This window comes from Pleurodeles waltl, chromosome 8, assembly GCF_031143425.1.
Source record: "Pleurodeles waltl isolate 20211129_DDA chromosome 8, aPleWal1.hap1.20221129, whole genome shotgun sequence".
Classification (NCBI taxonomy): domain Eukaryota; kingdom Metazoa; phylum Chordata; class Amphibia; order Caudata; family Salamandridae; genus Pleurodeles; species Pleurodeles waltl.
The window spans coordinates 1,291,206,176-1,291,221,343 of record NC_090447.1 but is presented as its reverse complement, the minus strand read 5'-3'; the positions used below and the strand labels follow the sequence as shown (position 1 = coordinate 1,291,221,343).

General features: G+C 47.4%; 1 protein-coding gene across 3 annotated transcripts in view; it reads left to right on the top strand.

Annotated features, from left to right (window-relative positions):
• Nucleotides 1–3,277: 3,277 nt before the first annotated feature.
• Nucleotides 3,278–15,168, top strand: part of SGCG (sarcoglycan gamma) — a 1,215,835-nt gene continuing 1,203,944 nt past the window's right edge. The window contains exon 1 of one of the 3 annotated variants that reach the window (XM_069202251.1): nucleotides 3,278–3,499. The gene's annotated coding sequence lies outside the window, so the exon portion shown is untranslated. The remainder of the gene's footprint in view (nucleotides 3,500–15,168) is intronic. The other 2 variants (XM_069202248.1, XM_069202252.1) reach the window with 2 other exon arrangements.

Sequence of the window (15,168 nt, the reverse complement as noted above, 5' to 3'; positions counted from 1 at the left end):
GGATGGCCCATCCTGTCCACACCTAACCCCCATTTGGGTTACTGTCTGGAAGCAATACACATATCCCAACAGCAGAGCTATTCACAGTTGTATGACCCAGGACACTGTCAGAAGGCCCAAGTGGTTGGTACAAGAAAGTGCCAACTATCAAAGAAAGTGTCATTTTCAGAATTGTGACTTAAAATATAACTTCAGCATTAAAGAGTATTTTAAATTACAATTCATATGAGTGCAAAGACCATATGTCTATGCACTACCAAGGCAAAGTTTGTACTTATTAAATGTAATAAGGTCACCCAGTGGTAGTCAATAGGAGAAATAGGCCTTGTAACAGTTGAAAACGATGGTAGGAGCTTTTCACTGCCGGGACGTGTAAACCTTAAGTATTCATGTCCTACTTTTTTTTAATGCAATGCACTCTGCCATTTGAGCCTTCAGGACCAACCTTAGGGGTGACTCATAAGTATTAAAAGGAAGGTTTAGGCCTGGCAAAATGTTTATTTTACCAGGTCAAACTGCCACTTTAAAACTACACTACAGGCTACAGTGGCAGGCCTGAGACATGTTTGCCAGGGCTACTTTTAGTGGATGGCACAAGGAGTGCTGCTGTCCACTAGTAGACTTTAATTTACAAGGCCTGGGTACATGTAGTACCATATACTAGGGTTTCTTTTACATGTAAATGAAATGGACCAATTAGGTATAGACCACATTTATCATGTTTTAGGGAGGGAGCCAAGGCACTTTAGCACTGATTAGCAGGGCTAAAGTGTGCAGAGGCCAAATGCCAACAAAAACGGGTTCAGCAACAGAAGGCAAAAATCTGTGTTGGTGACCTTGCAAAAAGACCCAGGCCCAACAACAGAAATACAACTTCCATTGACCTAGAGTTAAGGATTGTTAGTTTAAACTTCATTGCCTAAGAAGATCAAGAAGGATAAACTGTGGACTGGATGGGTATGCATATTATCAAACCAGTTACATTATCCCATTTCTGTCAGTGGCGTAACAAAACTCGAGAGGGCCCCTCCTGCAAAGAACACAGAGGGGCCCTCCCCTCCGGACTCACTCAGGCCAGCTGCTATACTGAGGAGGCGCCTTGGACTCAGCCGCCCCTCCCCCACCCACCCCTGCACCACAGGGGTTGCAGGGGCCTTTGTCAAGCCACTGATCTATGTTCCATTAAATTGTGGCAATTAGATCACGTAGTCCTTTTGTTCAAGTGGAGATCCAACAGGTGAAGCAGCTTCTGGTCGAACCATGTTACTTCATTTGTTGGAATTTCTTTGCTGGCACAATGGCATCTTATTGGGTGATTTGGGGTTTTACTGCTTGGATGGCTAAGCTTGCCCAGAGGCACAGTATTATTCACTAATTTACCTTGTGTAGTTTATTAATTTTATATTCCTGTCATGCATGGTAACGTGTTTTATTTCACAAAGGAAAGATGTACATGCAGGCTTTCCTACAGATTCAAATAAAATTCTGCTCCTTTGTCAAAGTGTCCACTATGGAATATTTTCGTAGGTACGTCCTTTAAGTTCAACAGTTTTAATGCGAATTTCATCGTCAGTCTTTGTTTAATAACAATTCTTTGAAGTTTTAACTTTACTCAGATAAAGTCAAGTCTGTTCAGCAAAAGAGCTCTGTTTTAATCAGTATTATTATGAGTAGTAAGGAAAAGCACACATGTAGGTGTAAAGAAATATGGTTCTTTCTCCTACAGAACAGGTTTTTTTTATATATGTCAGGCTGTGAAGTATAATCAATAGCAATTTACATCGTCAAGTACAATAAAATATAATCTTCATCATCATTGCGTTTGTAAGTTTCATTGTTCTCATATGCAAGCGATAAGTAGAGGAAATGCTTAAATTACAATCTTTAAAAAATCAGACAAAATGTTATGTCCTCTCATACCTAACCTACTATACCATATTTAACATACCTACCAAAACTAACATACCATACCAACCCGCCATACCTAACATGCCTAACCTTCTATACAATACATGCCGTTATTAACCTATTTTAAATAATCTATCATAATTAAACCATAATGCTTACCAAACCCGTCGTGCCTACCTATCTCAACGATGACTTCTACCATACCTGTTAACCATAAATGCCATACCTTACCTACCTACCATAGTTACCCTACAAAACCCACCTGCCTACAATTTCTAATTTATCATATCTAACTAAGCATACTTAGATTAGCATGCCAATATGCCTTACCTAATGTACCTTACTTACCCCTCACCCATGCCTTTCCTACCCCCACAGTGCATATATATTTTGCAACTGGCTGAGGTGGAGGAGTTATGAAAAAAAGGGGCAAGTTATTCCTATGGGGTCTCTTGCAATGGCTTAAGGTACCGCAGCACGCGACAGAAAGTGAATGTATTTACCTGAAGTAAGGTACAGCAGAGTGCAGAGAGAAAATTATCATTGCAGCTTTTGGATGGCATGAACAGCATAGGTACTGCAGCCTGCAACTGAAAGTGCAGATTGAAGTTTCTGAAGGGCAGGTAAATGACTTTTAAGGAATGCTTCCTTAAAAAAAATGCTAGCCCTGTTGTCTTTGACAGTGCTTGTTTCTATTCAGTTTGACCAGCTCACCTTTCACTTTCTGACCTAGGTGAGATGTTTCTCTAAGGATTTTCAAGCCACTATGTATTCTGAAACATTCTTCAGTACTGCGTCTTTATTATTTCATATCAAATTTTCACTATTTCTTAGTAGTTTATCTTTATTTGGGTCTTGTGGAGTTTTACTACAAATCGCTTACGAGTTAAGCGCCTAACTGCATTTTCTGTCTTCACGACACTATCAAACGCCTGTAAGTGCAACTTTTACTAAATCGTGTACATTTTAATTTGACGGTCACGCACACGCTGTATAGACTGTACGGGCTTTCAGTAGATCAGAACACGCCACGTACTGCGCTTGCCAATAGAGTTGTGTTTTGAAGGGGTTTTAAAGGCAGTGCTTGAAATGGAAAAATCGAAGTGCCGGTTCTATCCAATGAAAGGTATTCCGTTTTTCTTGAGAAGAGCAGGTACTCTCCCTCTCAAAATAAAAAAGTGCCGGTACTCAGGACCGGACAGTACCGGCCCATTTAAAGCACTGGTTAAAGGGAATGAAAAGTAGGTATGCGATTAAAAAAGTTGAATGAGAAGTGATGATTATTACCTGAGCGGGGGCTGTGTGCTACCTAACAGTTACTTGAGCAGTGGTTGCTCGGCGGCGTCACGGTGGAACGGCAGAGCAGGCTGTTTAGTCACTGAGTAAAATTAGCTTTGTCCATGCAGCCAGTGGGCTGGAATGCAAGACGTCGCCAAACATGTGAACGCATTTTCTTCCAATGATTGTTCCTGGGCCAGGCTCGAAATATCTCCCACTCCTGATTTGAAAGTGGCGGACTAGTCACCGAATTTCGCCCCGTCTCAGCTCGGAGCAGACATTTTACTGCCGGAATTTCTGACAGAAAACAGAGGTACGTGGTAAACAAATATTCTTTCGGCAAGTTTTGCTTCGTCAGTGACAGCGAACAGCTGTTGAGCTGCAGAATACTCACTACGTCTTTTTACTACATGTGGAACTCTCTGGTTGCGTTTAAGATTATTTCCAGCTGGTATCGGTTGTTTGCACTTCTAGCTGAGGGTCCGTCTGTGGTTTCATGTGGAGAGACCGCCGTCCACGTGTATCACATGTCTCAACAAAATGCCTGTTAGGTTGGGGTTTTATAGACTATTGTAGTTTATTACATATTTTCGTGCGGTGAAAAACTGATCTTCGTGCTGAATGCATCATTTGGCATGAAGCTGTAGAAACATATTTTCGCGGCATTAGTTTTGCGCTTGGTAAAATTCAACTTTGTATCTGAAAAGCACCCGGTGTTCAGCGCAATGTTCCAGATTAAGTAAGAGTCGTCGAAGCTCTAGCCTTACTTTTCCTTAAATTTAGTGTTGTTATAAAAATACCTTCAAGCAGTCAGGCGCATAATATATATACCGGTATTAATGTATTCCGCCTCTAGAGCACGTACTCTAGCGCGTGGTAAGTACTATCCAGAGAATTCTGTTTTCAGAAATTAATACAAAGAAGTCTTTCAAGTGAGAATTTTCTGTTGAACTGTTCAGCTTCTTGCCACACTTACATTTTCAAATATCCCCGAAACGTTATCTAGATATGACTTCCAGCTGGAATAAGAAATGCCAAGGCCCTTCTGCTGCTCTCAATGTACCAAATACAGTGTGAAGAAAGAAAGGTGAAAGTTTGCTAACCGAGTATGCCTCAATCTGGGCTTCTGTGTCATGGATTAGAAAAAGGAAAGTGCTGAAAAGAGCATGGTGACTTCTTTCGGGCGAGTGTCGACCTATATAGTGCAGTAGATGCATCCACATTTAACTCAAAAGGGACTCCACTTTAAAATCCCTATTGATAACTGTTAGAAATGGGGTTTTTGGTTGGCAGTCAGGTTACCTCCTGTCCAAGCAAAAGCCCTCACTCTAGTCAGGGTAAGTCACACACTATCCAAGATTATCCTGTGCCCACCCTCTGGTAGCTTGGCACGAGCAGTCAGGCTTAACTTAGAAGGCAATGTGTAAAGTATTTGTGCAATAAATCATACAATACCACCATATAGCACCACAAAAATACACCACACAGTGTTTAGAAAAATATATAATATTTATCAGGATAATTGTAGGTCAAAAAGAATAAAGTTGCAATGGAAAATTGTAGAAATATCACAGGGAAGTGATATAGAGTGTCTTAAGTCCTTTAGAATGCAATACAGTGTCTTTCAAGCACAAAGTACCTGGTTTCTGGTGGAAAATCTCCTCAGAGGGCCACAGGAGAAGAGATGCGTGAAAAAAGGGGTGTGTGCGTCGATTTCTCCTCAGCACACACAGACTTGCGTCGGTCTTTTCCACGCGGGGAAGTCGGGCGTCGTTTTCCGGCGCGCAGACAGTCTCTTTTTGTGGATCGCGGGGATTACCAGATGTCCCGGGTCTGTGCGTGGATTCTCCTGCTTGTTTTCCGGCTGCGCGTCGTTCTGCGGGGCTGCGCGTCGAAGTTTCGATCTCACGGTAGGCGTCGCGTCGATTTCTCCTTGGAAGTCGGGCGGCGTTGTCCTTGCGAGGCCGTGCGTCGAAAGTTTGGTCTCACGGCAGGCGTCGCGTCGATTTCTCCTTGGAAGTCGGGCGGCGTTGTCCTTGCGAGGCCGTGCGTCAAAGTTTCGCACTCACGGTGGGCGTCGCGTCGATTTCTCCTGGAAAGTCGAGCGGCTTTGTCCTTGCGAGGTTGTGCGTCGAAGTCTCGATCGCCCCGAGGGCGTCGCGTCGATCAGCGTCGGTGTGCGGCGTTTTTCTCGCCGCGAAACAAGCTGTGCGTCGAAAGTTTCGGCGCACGGAGCGTCCAAGTGAAAGGAAGAAGTCTTTTTGGTCCTGAGACTTCAAGGAACAGGAGGCAAGCTCTATCCAAGCCCTTGGAGAGCACTTTCACAGCCAGACAAGAGTTCAGCAAGGCAGCAGGGCAACAGCAAGACAGCAGTCCTTTGTAGAAAGCAGACAGGTGAGTCCTTTGAGCAGCCAGGCAGTTCTTCTTGGCAGGATGTAGTCTCTGGTTCCGGTTTCTTCTCCAGCAAGTGTCTGATGAGGTAGGGCAGAGGCCCTGTTTTATACCCAAATGTGCCTTTGAAGTGGGGGAGACTTCAAAGAGTGGCTAAGAAGTGCACCAGGTCCCCTTTCAGTTCAATCCTGTCTGCCAGGGTCCCAGTAGGGGGTGTGGCAGTCCTTTGTGTGAGGGCAGGCCCTCCACCCTCCCAGCCCAGGAAGACCCATTCAAAATGCAGATGTATGCAAGTGAGGCTGAGTACCCTGTGTTTGGGGTGTGTCTGAGTGAATGCACAAGGAGCTGTCAACTAAACCTAGCCAGACGTGGATTGTAAGGCACAGAAGGATTTAAGTGCAAAGAAATGCTCACTTTCTAAAAGTGGCATTTCTAGAATAGTAATATTAAATCCGACTTCACCAGTCAGTAGGATTTTGTATTACCATTCTGGCCATACTAAATATGACCTCCCTGCTCCTTTCAGATCAGCAGCTGCCACTTCAACAGTGTATGAGGGCAGCCCCAATGTTAGCCTATGAAGGGAGCAGGTCTCCCAGTAGTGCAAAAACGAATTTAGGAGTTTTACACTACCAGGACATATAACTACACAGGTACATGTCCTGTCTTTTACCTACACAGCACCCTGCTCTAGGGGATACCCAGGGCACACATTAAGGGTGACTTATATGCAGAAAAAGGGGAGTTCTAGGCTTGGCAAGTACTTTTAAATGCCAAGTCGAGGTGGCAGTGAAACTGCACACACAGGCCTAGCAATGGTAGGCCTGGGACAAGGAAAAGGGGCTACTTAAGTGGGTGGCACAATCCGTGCTGCGGGTCCACTAGTAGCATTTAATCTATATGCCCTAGGCACCTGGAGTGCACATGACTGGGGACTTATAAGTAGATTAAATAGTTCAATCAGGTATGATCCAAAGTTACCATGTTTACAGAGAGAGAGCATATACACTTTATCACTGGTTAGCAGTGGTAAAGTGCGCAGAGTCTAAAAACCAGCAAAAACAGTATCCAAAAACGAGGAGGGAGGCAGGCAAAAAGTTAGGGGTGACTACCCTAAGGCTGTCAGGTCTAACATGTGTCCCCCCCAGCTGAAAGTGGGGAGAGCTACCCGACCTCCTGGGAGCTCTCATCGCTAAGGCGGAAGTACCTGGAGAGACCATCAGCATTGGCGTGGTCAACCCCTGGGCGATGTTCCACCGTAAAGTCCATCCCCTGTAGGGAAATGGACCACCTCAGAAGTTTTGGATTCTCTCCCCTCATCTGCATGAGCCATCTGAGGGGCCTGTGGTCTGTCTGAACTAGGAAGTGAGTCCCAAACAGGTAGGGCCTCAGCTTCTTCAGTGCCCAGACCACAGCAAAAGCTTCTCTTTCAATAGCACTCCACCTCTGTTCCCGTGGTAATAGCCTTCTGCTAATAAAGACTACCGGTTGATCTTGGCCCTCCTCATTTAGCTGTGCTAGGACTGCCCCTATGCCATACTCTGAAGCGTCTGTCTGCACGATAAATTCCTGGGAGTAGTCAGGGGCCTTGAGCACGGGGGCCGTGCACATGGCTTCCTTTAGGGCGTCAAAGGCTTTCTGACAAGCCTCTGTCCAATTCACCAACCTAGGTTGCTTCTTGGACGTGAGTTGTGTCAAGGGGGACACAATGGTACCATAGCCCTTGACAAACCTGCGGTAGTAGCCGGTGAGGCCTAAAAAGGCCCTCACCTCAGTCTGGGTTCGAGGTGGTTGCCAGGCCTTGATAGTTTCGATCTTGGCCTGGAGTGGCTGCACCTTGCCACCACCTACTAGGTGTCCCAAGTACACCACGGAACCCTGCCCAATCTGGCACTTACTAGCCTTGATGGTCAGGCCTGCCTGTTGCAGGGCCTGAAGCACCTCCTTGAGGTGGAGCAGGTGTTCCTCCCAGCTGGAACTGTAGACAGCTATGTCATCCAGGTAGGCTGCACAGAAGGCATCCTTGCCAGCCAGGACCCCGTTAACCAACCGTTGGAAGGTAGCGGGGGCATTTTTCAATCCAAACGGCATCACCCGGAACTGGTAATGGCCGTCAGGGGTGGAAAAGGCGGACCTTTCCTTAGCCCCCTCAGTCAGGGCGATCTGCCAGTACCCTGAAGTAAGATCAAACGTACTCAGGAACTTGGCAGCGCCTAGCCTGTCCACGAGCTCATCAGCTCGGGGGATGGGGTGAGCATCAGTCCGTGTGACTGAGTTGAGACCCCGGTAGTCCACGCAGAACCGGAGTTCTGGCTTCGCGCCTGGGGCAGTAGCCTTGGGGACCAACACCACTGGGCTGGCCCAGGGACTACTGGACTTCTCAATAACCCCTAGCGTCAACATCTTGGCGACCTCCTCCTTGATGCTGGCCTTCACCTTATCTGACAACCTGTAAATTTTGTTTTTCACAGGGAGACTGTCACCGGTGTCAATATCATGAACACAGAGGTGGGTCAGTCCCGGAGTAAGGGAGAAGAGGGGGGAGAACTGCTCTAACAGCTCATAGCAGTCTCCTTTCTGGTTTAGAGTCAGGGAGTCAGACAGAATGACCCCGCTTACGGACCCATCACCTTCTTGGGCAGAGAGGAGGTCAGGGAGAGGTTCACTCTCCTCTTCCATTCCTTCATCTGTGACCAGAAGCATGTTGATCTCCGACCTCTCAAAATGAGCTTTTAGTCGGTTCACGTGGAGCACCCTTAGGGGGTTCCTAGGGGTTTGGAGGTCCACTAGGTAAGTGGCCTCCCCTTTCCGCTCCTTTATTTCAAATGGGCCAGACCAGCGGTCTTGGAGAGCTCTGGGCTCTACTGGCTCCATTACCCACACTTTGTCTCCAGGTTGAAACTCTACCAGAGTGGCCTTCTGGTCATACCATTGTTTCATCACCTCTTGACTGGCCTCCAGGTTACTTTGGGCCTCTTTCCAGAAGCGGGTCATCTGATTGCGGAGGGCCAACATGTAGCTGACCACGTCCTGAGGGGGTGTCTTTGGAGAGTTCTCCAATCCCTCCTTGACAATGCTTAAGGGTCCCCTGACGGGGTACCCATAGAGAAGCTCAAAGGGACTGAACCCTACCCCCCTCTGGGGGACCTCTCTGTAAGCAAAGAGAAGGCATGGTAAGAGGACGTCCCATTTACGCCTCATGGCCTCAGGGAGGCCACCAATCATGCCTTTCAGGGTCTTGTTGAATCTCTCCACAAGCCCATTAGACTGGGGGTGATAGGGTGTGGTGAACTTGTAGGTTACACCACACGCATCCCACAGATGCTTCATGTACGCGGACATGAAGTTAGTGCCTCTGTCAGACACTATCTCCTTGGGGAATCCCACACGGGTAAATATCCCCATCAGGGTTCTGGCTACCACCGATGCAGTTACGGTCCTCAGAGGGATTGCCTCTGGGTACCGGGTGGCATGGTCCACCAAAACCAGGATAAACCTGTTGCCTAAGGCAGTTTTGGGGTCCAAGGGGCCAACAATGTCGACGCCCACCCTTTCAAAGGGGGTGCCAACGACAGGAAGTGGAATCAGGGGGGTTTTAACCCTCTTTCCTGCTTTACCACTAGCCTGGCAGGTAGGACAAGCCCTGCAGAACTTGTCTGAGTGTGTCCTCATTTTGGGCCAGTGAAAGTGGTTGACAAGCCTGTTGAAGGTCTTGTCTTGTCCCAAATGTCCTGCCAGGGGAATGTCGTGAGCCAGACCCAGTAGGAAGGCTCGGTAACATTGGGGGACCACCAGCACACGTGCTGCCCCAAAGACCGGAACCCTAGGCTCACTGTAGAGGAGATCATTCTCCCAATATAGGTGGTGATTGCCAGAGGCGTCACCTGCTGCCTGGTTTAAGGCTTGTTTCCTCAACCCTTCTAGAGTGGGACACTCTTTCTGCGCCTGGCAGAATTCCTCCCTGGTGGGTCCACCCTCAACTTGCCAGCCAGCAAGCTCCGGTAAGTCACCTAGGGTGGCAATGTCTTCCCCAGTTGGCTCGGGAGTCTCCTCCTCAGGAGCCCCGTCAGCCACTGTGGGAACTTCTGGGGCCGGTTTCCCGCGCCCCTCGTCCCTCCTCTTGGCAGCTCCCTGGGCCATCGTTCCAGGCTCCAGATGCCCTTGACTTCCCTCTCGGTCAGCCATGGACCGGGTGGTCATGCAGACCCACTCAGGTAACCCTAACATCTCCAGGTGAGATCTGAGCTCTACTTCTTTCCAAGCAGTATGCTCTAGATCATTGCCTAACAGACAATCTACAGGCATGGCAGGACTCACAGCTACTTTCAGAGTACCAGAGACCCCCCCCCACTCAAAGGGAACCCGAGCCACCGGTAGGTGACTCTCGCGGTTGTCAGCGACTATGACCTGGTGGAATGTATTCGGGATTATCTGCTCTGTGGACACCAGCTGACTCTTGATAGTAGTAATACTGGCTCCTGTGTCACGCAGAGCCTCCACCTTCTGCCCATCAATGAGGACCCACTGCCGGTACTTGGAAGTATTTTTAGGCATGTGGACCTTGGACATCATTTCTCCTTCTCCCAGGGACACTAGGGAAATCTCTACCTGCTCCCCAAAGCTAGTGGGGTCCATCTCCCCCCCGAGTGCTACACTAGTCAACCCAGGCGCCTGTCCGGTAGTGGACGGTGCCCTCTTGGGGCACTGTGGATCGCCTTTGTAGTGACCATATTGGTAACACTCCATGCATTTGGGGCTAGATTTTCCTGACCTGTCAAATGTCCCTGGTTTCTTCCCAAATTTGGAAAAGGAAGGGTTGCCACCCCCTCCCTGGGAATTCTTTTGGGGGCCTTTAGAGAGTTCCTTATCTGTAAGTTTATCTCCCCCCTCTTTCTTCTGTTGGGAACCCTGACCACCTTTGTGGGAGTCCCCCCCAGGTACCTTTTTGGACACTCTGGTGCTAACCCAGAGGTCCGCCTCCTCAGCAAGCTTCCTGGGATCAGTCAGCTTACTATCCACTAGGTGCTGGCGCAAATCGGTATAAGTAACATTAAGCATATGCTCTCTCAGGATCAAGTCATATAAACCTTTATAATCTGCTACTTTGTTGCCCCGCACCCATCCATTCAGTGCCTTACTAGAGAAATCAAAGAAATCTACCCATGTTTGTGTGGTTTGTTTGGTGCTGTCCCTGAACCTCTGACGGTATCCCTCAGGGGTCAGCCCAAACTTAGCAAGTAAAGTGGCTTTCTGGAGTGGGTATGTGTTTTGATCCGGTGGATCCAATGTGAGAAGTGTGTCCCTCCCCAATGGCGGCACATAACCCCACATAGCTACCCCCCATTGCCCTTCAGGAACCTCATGAGCCCTTAGTGCAACTTCATAAGCAGCTAACCATTTATCTATGTCATCTCCCACCACAAAACTGGGCACCACATTTTTGGGTATACGAACCTTCTTTTCTCCAGCAGGTCCTGTCTGTATGCTGCCACCATTATTGCTGGATTCAGACTGTCTTGCCTTGATCTCCAGCTCCTTGAGACTCAGTTCATGAGCCAACAATAGTTTCTTTTCAGCCAACGCTCTTTCAGCTTCCACTTGTTTGGCTGTTCTTTCAGCTTCAATCTGTTTGGCTGCTCTTTCAGCCTCAGCTTGTTTGGCTTCTCTTTCTGCCCTCTTCTCCTCCTGTTGTGCCTCAATTTTCAGTTTTGCCATTTGCAATTGGAACTCCCTTTCTTCTCTCCTTTCCTCTGCGGTCAGGCTTTGCATGGAGACACTGCTCCCTGGTCTGGAAGGGTGCACAATTGCAGTGGTAACACTATCCATAGATAGTGGAAATCCTTCTGAGGGGCCATTTTCTGGCTCCTCTTCTTCATCATCCTCTAAATGGGCTTCTGCCCAGGCCCTCAGCGCCACTTGAAAGTCCTCCTTTCTGGAGGCCCCTTGGGTGGGTACCCTTAATGCCCTGCGGAATCCTCTTAGTTGTTTGACCGTGTATGTATCCAACTGGACTAGGTCAAAGTCCCCTGTCTGAGACCCAGTCAGAGACATGTTGAGTGAGGATTTAGTTTTTGAAAATTGTCAGGAAAAAAAACGGATTTTCAAAAAGAGATAAAAACCAAGTTGACCTTCAACTGTGGGTATGTAGTGAAATACTTAGCTACTGTATGTCACTGCACAAATACAAGTCCTATCCTCACCGCTGATCACCAATGTTAGAAATGGGGTTTTTGGTTGGCAGTCAGGTTACCTCCTGTCCAAGCAAAAGCCCTCACTCTAGTCAGGGTAAGTCACACACTATCCAAGATTATCCTGTGCCCACCCTCTGGTAGCTTGGCACGAGCAGTCAGGCTTAACTTAGAAGGCAATGTGTAAAGTATTTGTGCAATAAATCATACAATACCACCATATAGCACCACAAAAATACACCACACAGTGTTTAGAAAAATATATAATATTTATCAGGATAATTGTAGGTCAAAAAGAATAAAGTTGCAATGGAAAATTGTAGAAATATCACAGGGAAGTGATATAGAGTGTCTTAAGTCCTTTAGAATGCAATACAGTGTCTTTCAAGCACAAAGTACCTGGTTTCTGGTGGAAAATCTCCTCAGAGGGCCACAGGAGAAGAGATGCGTGAAAAAAGGGGTGTGTGCGTCGATTTCTCCTCAGCACACACAGACTTGCGTCGGTCTTTTCCACGCGGGGAAGTCGGGCGTCGTTTTCCGGCGCGCAGACAGTCTCTTTTTGTGGATCGCGGGGATTACCAGATGTCCCGGGTCTGTGCGTGGATTCTCCTGCTTGTTTTCCGGCTGCGCGTCGTTCTGCGGGGCTGCGCGTCGAAGTTTCGATCTCACGGTAGGCGTCGCGTCGATTTCTCCTTGGAAGTCGGGCGGCGTTGTCCTTGCGAGGCCGTGCGTCGAAAGTTTGGTCTCACGGCAGGCGTCGCGTCGATTTCTCCTTGGAAGTCGGGCGGCGTTGTCCTTGCGAGGCCGTGCGTCAAAGTTTCGCACTCACGGTGGGCGTCGCGTCGATTTCTCCTGGAAAGTCGAGCGGCTTTGTCCTTGCGAGGTTGTGCGTCGAAGTCTCGATCGCCCCGAGGGCGTCGCGTCGATCAGCGTCGGTGTGCGGCGTTTTTCTCGCCGCGAAACAAGCTGTGCGTCGAAAGTTTCGGCGCACGGAGCGTCCAAGTGAAAGGAAGAAGTCTTTTTGGTCCTGAGACTTCAAGGAACAGGAGGCAAGCTCTATCCAAGCCCTTGGAGAGCACTTTCACAGCCAGACAAGAGTTCAGCAAGGCAGCAGGGCAACAGCAAGACAGCAGTCCTTTGTAGAAAGCAGACAGGTGAGTCCTTTGAGCAGCCAGGCAGTTCTTCTTGGCAGGATGTAGTCTCTGGTTCCGGTTTCTTCTCCAGCAAGTGTCTGATGAGGTAGGGCAGAGGCCCTGTTTTATACCCAAATGTGCCTTTGAAGTGGGGGAGACTTCAAAGAGTGGCTAAGAAGTGCACCAGGTCCCCTTTCAGTTCAATCCTGTCTGCCAGGGTCCCAGTAGGGGGTGTGGCAGTCCTTTGTGTGAGGGCAGGCCCTCCACCCTCCCAGCCCAGGAAGACCCATTCAAAATGCAGATGTATGCAAGTGAGGCTGAGTACCCTGTGTTTGGGGTGTGTCTGAGTGAATGCACAAGGAGCTGTCAACTAAACCTAGCCAGACGTGGATTGTAAGGCACAGAAGGATTTAAGTGCAAAGAAATGCTCACTTTCTAAAAGTGGCATTTCTAGAATAGTAATATTAAATCCGACTTCACCAGTCAGTAGGATTTTGTATTACCATTCTGGCCATACTAAATATGACCTCCCTGCTCCTTTCAGATCAGCAGCTGCCACTTCAACAGTGTATGAGGGCAGCCCCAATGTTAGCCTATGAAGGGAGCAGGTCTCCCAGTAGTGCAAAAACGAATTTAGGAGTTTTACACTACCAGGACATATAACTACACAGGTACATGTCCTGTCTTTTACCTACACAGCACCCTGCTCTAGGGGATACCCAGGGCACACATTAAGGGTGACTTATATGCAGAAAAAGGGGAGTTCTAGGCTTGGCAAGTACTTTTAAATGCCAAGTCGAGGTGGCAGTGAAACTGCACACACAGGCCTAGCAATGGTAGGCCTGGGACAAGGAAAAGGGGCTACTTAAGTGGGTGGCACAATCCGTGCTGCGGGTCCACTAGTAGCATTTAATCTATATGCCCTAGGCACCTGGAGTGCACATGACTGGGGACTTATAAGTAGATTAAATAGTTCAATCAGGTATGATCCAAAGTTACCATGTTTACAGAGAGAGAGCATATACACTTTATCACTGGTTAGCAGTGGTAAAGTGCGCAGAGTCTAAAAACCAGCAAAAACAGTATCCAAAAACGAGGAGGGAGGCAGGCAAAAAGTTAGGGGTGACTACCCTAAGGCTGTCAGGTCTAACAATAACACAAATGCATCAAACGCAGTATAATACAAATGCCTACACCACTTTGATAAAACACAGCAAGTGGTCAAGTAAGTTTGGAGCCTTTTGCAATCTATTTTAAACATTAGGTGATTTCTAGAAGCCACATTGCCTTTGAGGGCTGGTTTGCACTTGACATGGCATTGCTTGTAATGGAAACTATGTAGGACATTAAGAAAATGATGGATAAGAATGGATTTAATAAATGCAATGTAATAATTGTGAAGGGGTCTTAAAAATATTAGGGTTTCGGCTCCTGCCTACCTTCTTGTGATCCCTCAGTTACTTCTCACTATGGGAAAGAGATTGCTTCCAGTGTGGCCTGACATATTGTTGTGCTGGTCTTCTAGCATACTTGTTCACTCTCAAGACCCTTCTGCTCTTTGTGACATAATCCTGCAGTTAGTAATACCTTTGCTTTGGCTTTTCATGCTGCTTTAAAGTCCTGTGAGAAGGAAATGCCTGGGTCATCACTGAATGTTTTATGTTGTTTCTTTATTATGCCTCATAAGAGCTTCATTAAATGATGACCCTTGGGTATTGTTCGCTTGCTGCCCATTCACAGTGGGTATTCTCTATTTCAAATAAAGTGAAGTGTGAAACAGTGTGAAGTGCAGACAAACGTCTACAATACATAGCAACATGCTAATACTTAGCTAGGCCTATGGCAGATATTTGATAAATATTGTACTTACTCCTGGTCACAACTGAAACAAATATTTATTCATACTGCATTCCATTCAGCTGAAATTAAAGGTCTTGTCATTTATCAGCAGTTGGGTGATAGATGTACTAGCTGTCAATAACTGTACTCTGTTTCGCACATTGTAAGCCATAACAGTTGTCGGGATCATTTGCTGAGGGAAGCTGCTTTGAGAGCCAGTCAGTGCTATTTGGGCCGCACGTCTGTGATCTAACTCCGAAAACTCATTGATCACAAGAGCTTAGCTCTGTCTTCACTTCCAATACCAATGCACTTTAAAATATTCTTGTTATGTCTTCATACCCAGTATTTGCTATGCCATGTCTGTTTGATACCACTTGGAATGTAAGTTTCAAATATACAGGACCAGCTGTCCCATTTTTCCAAAGAAT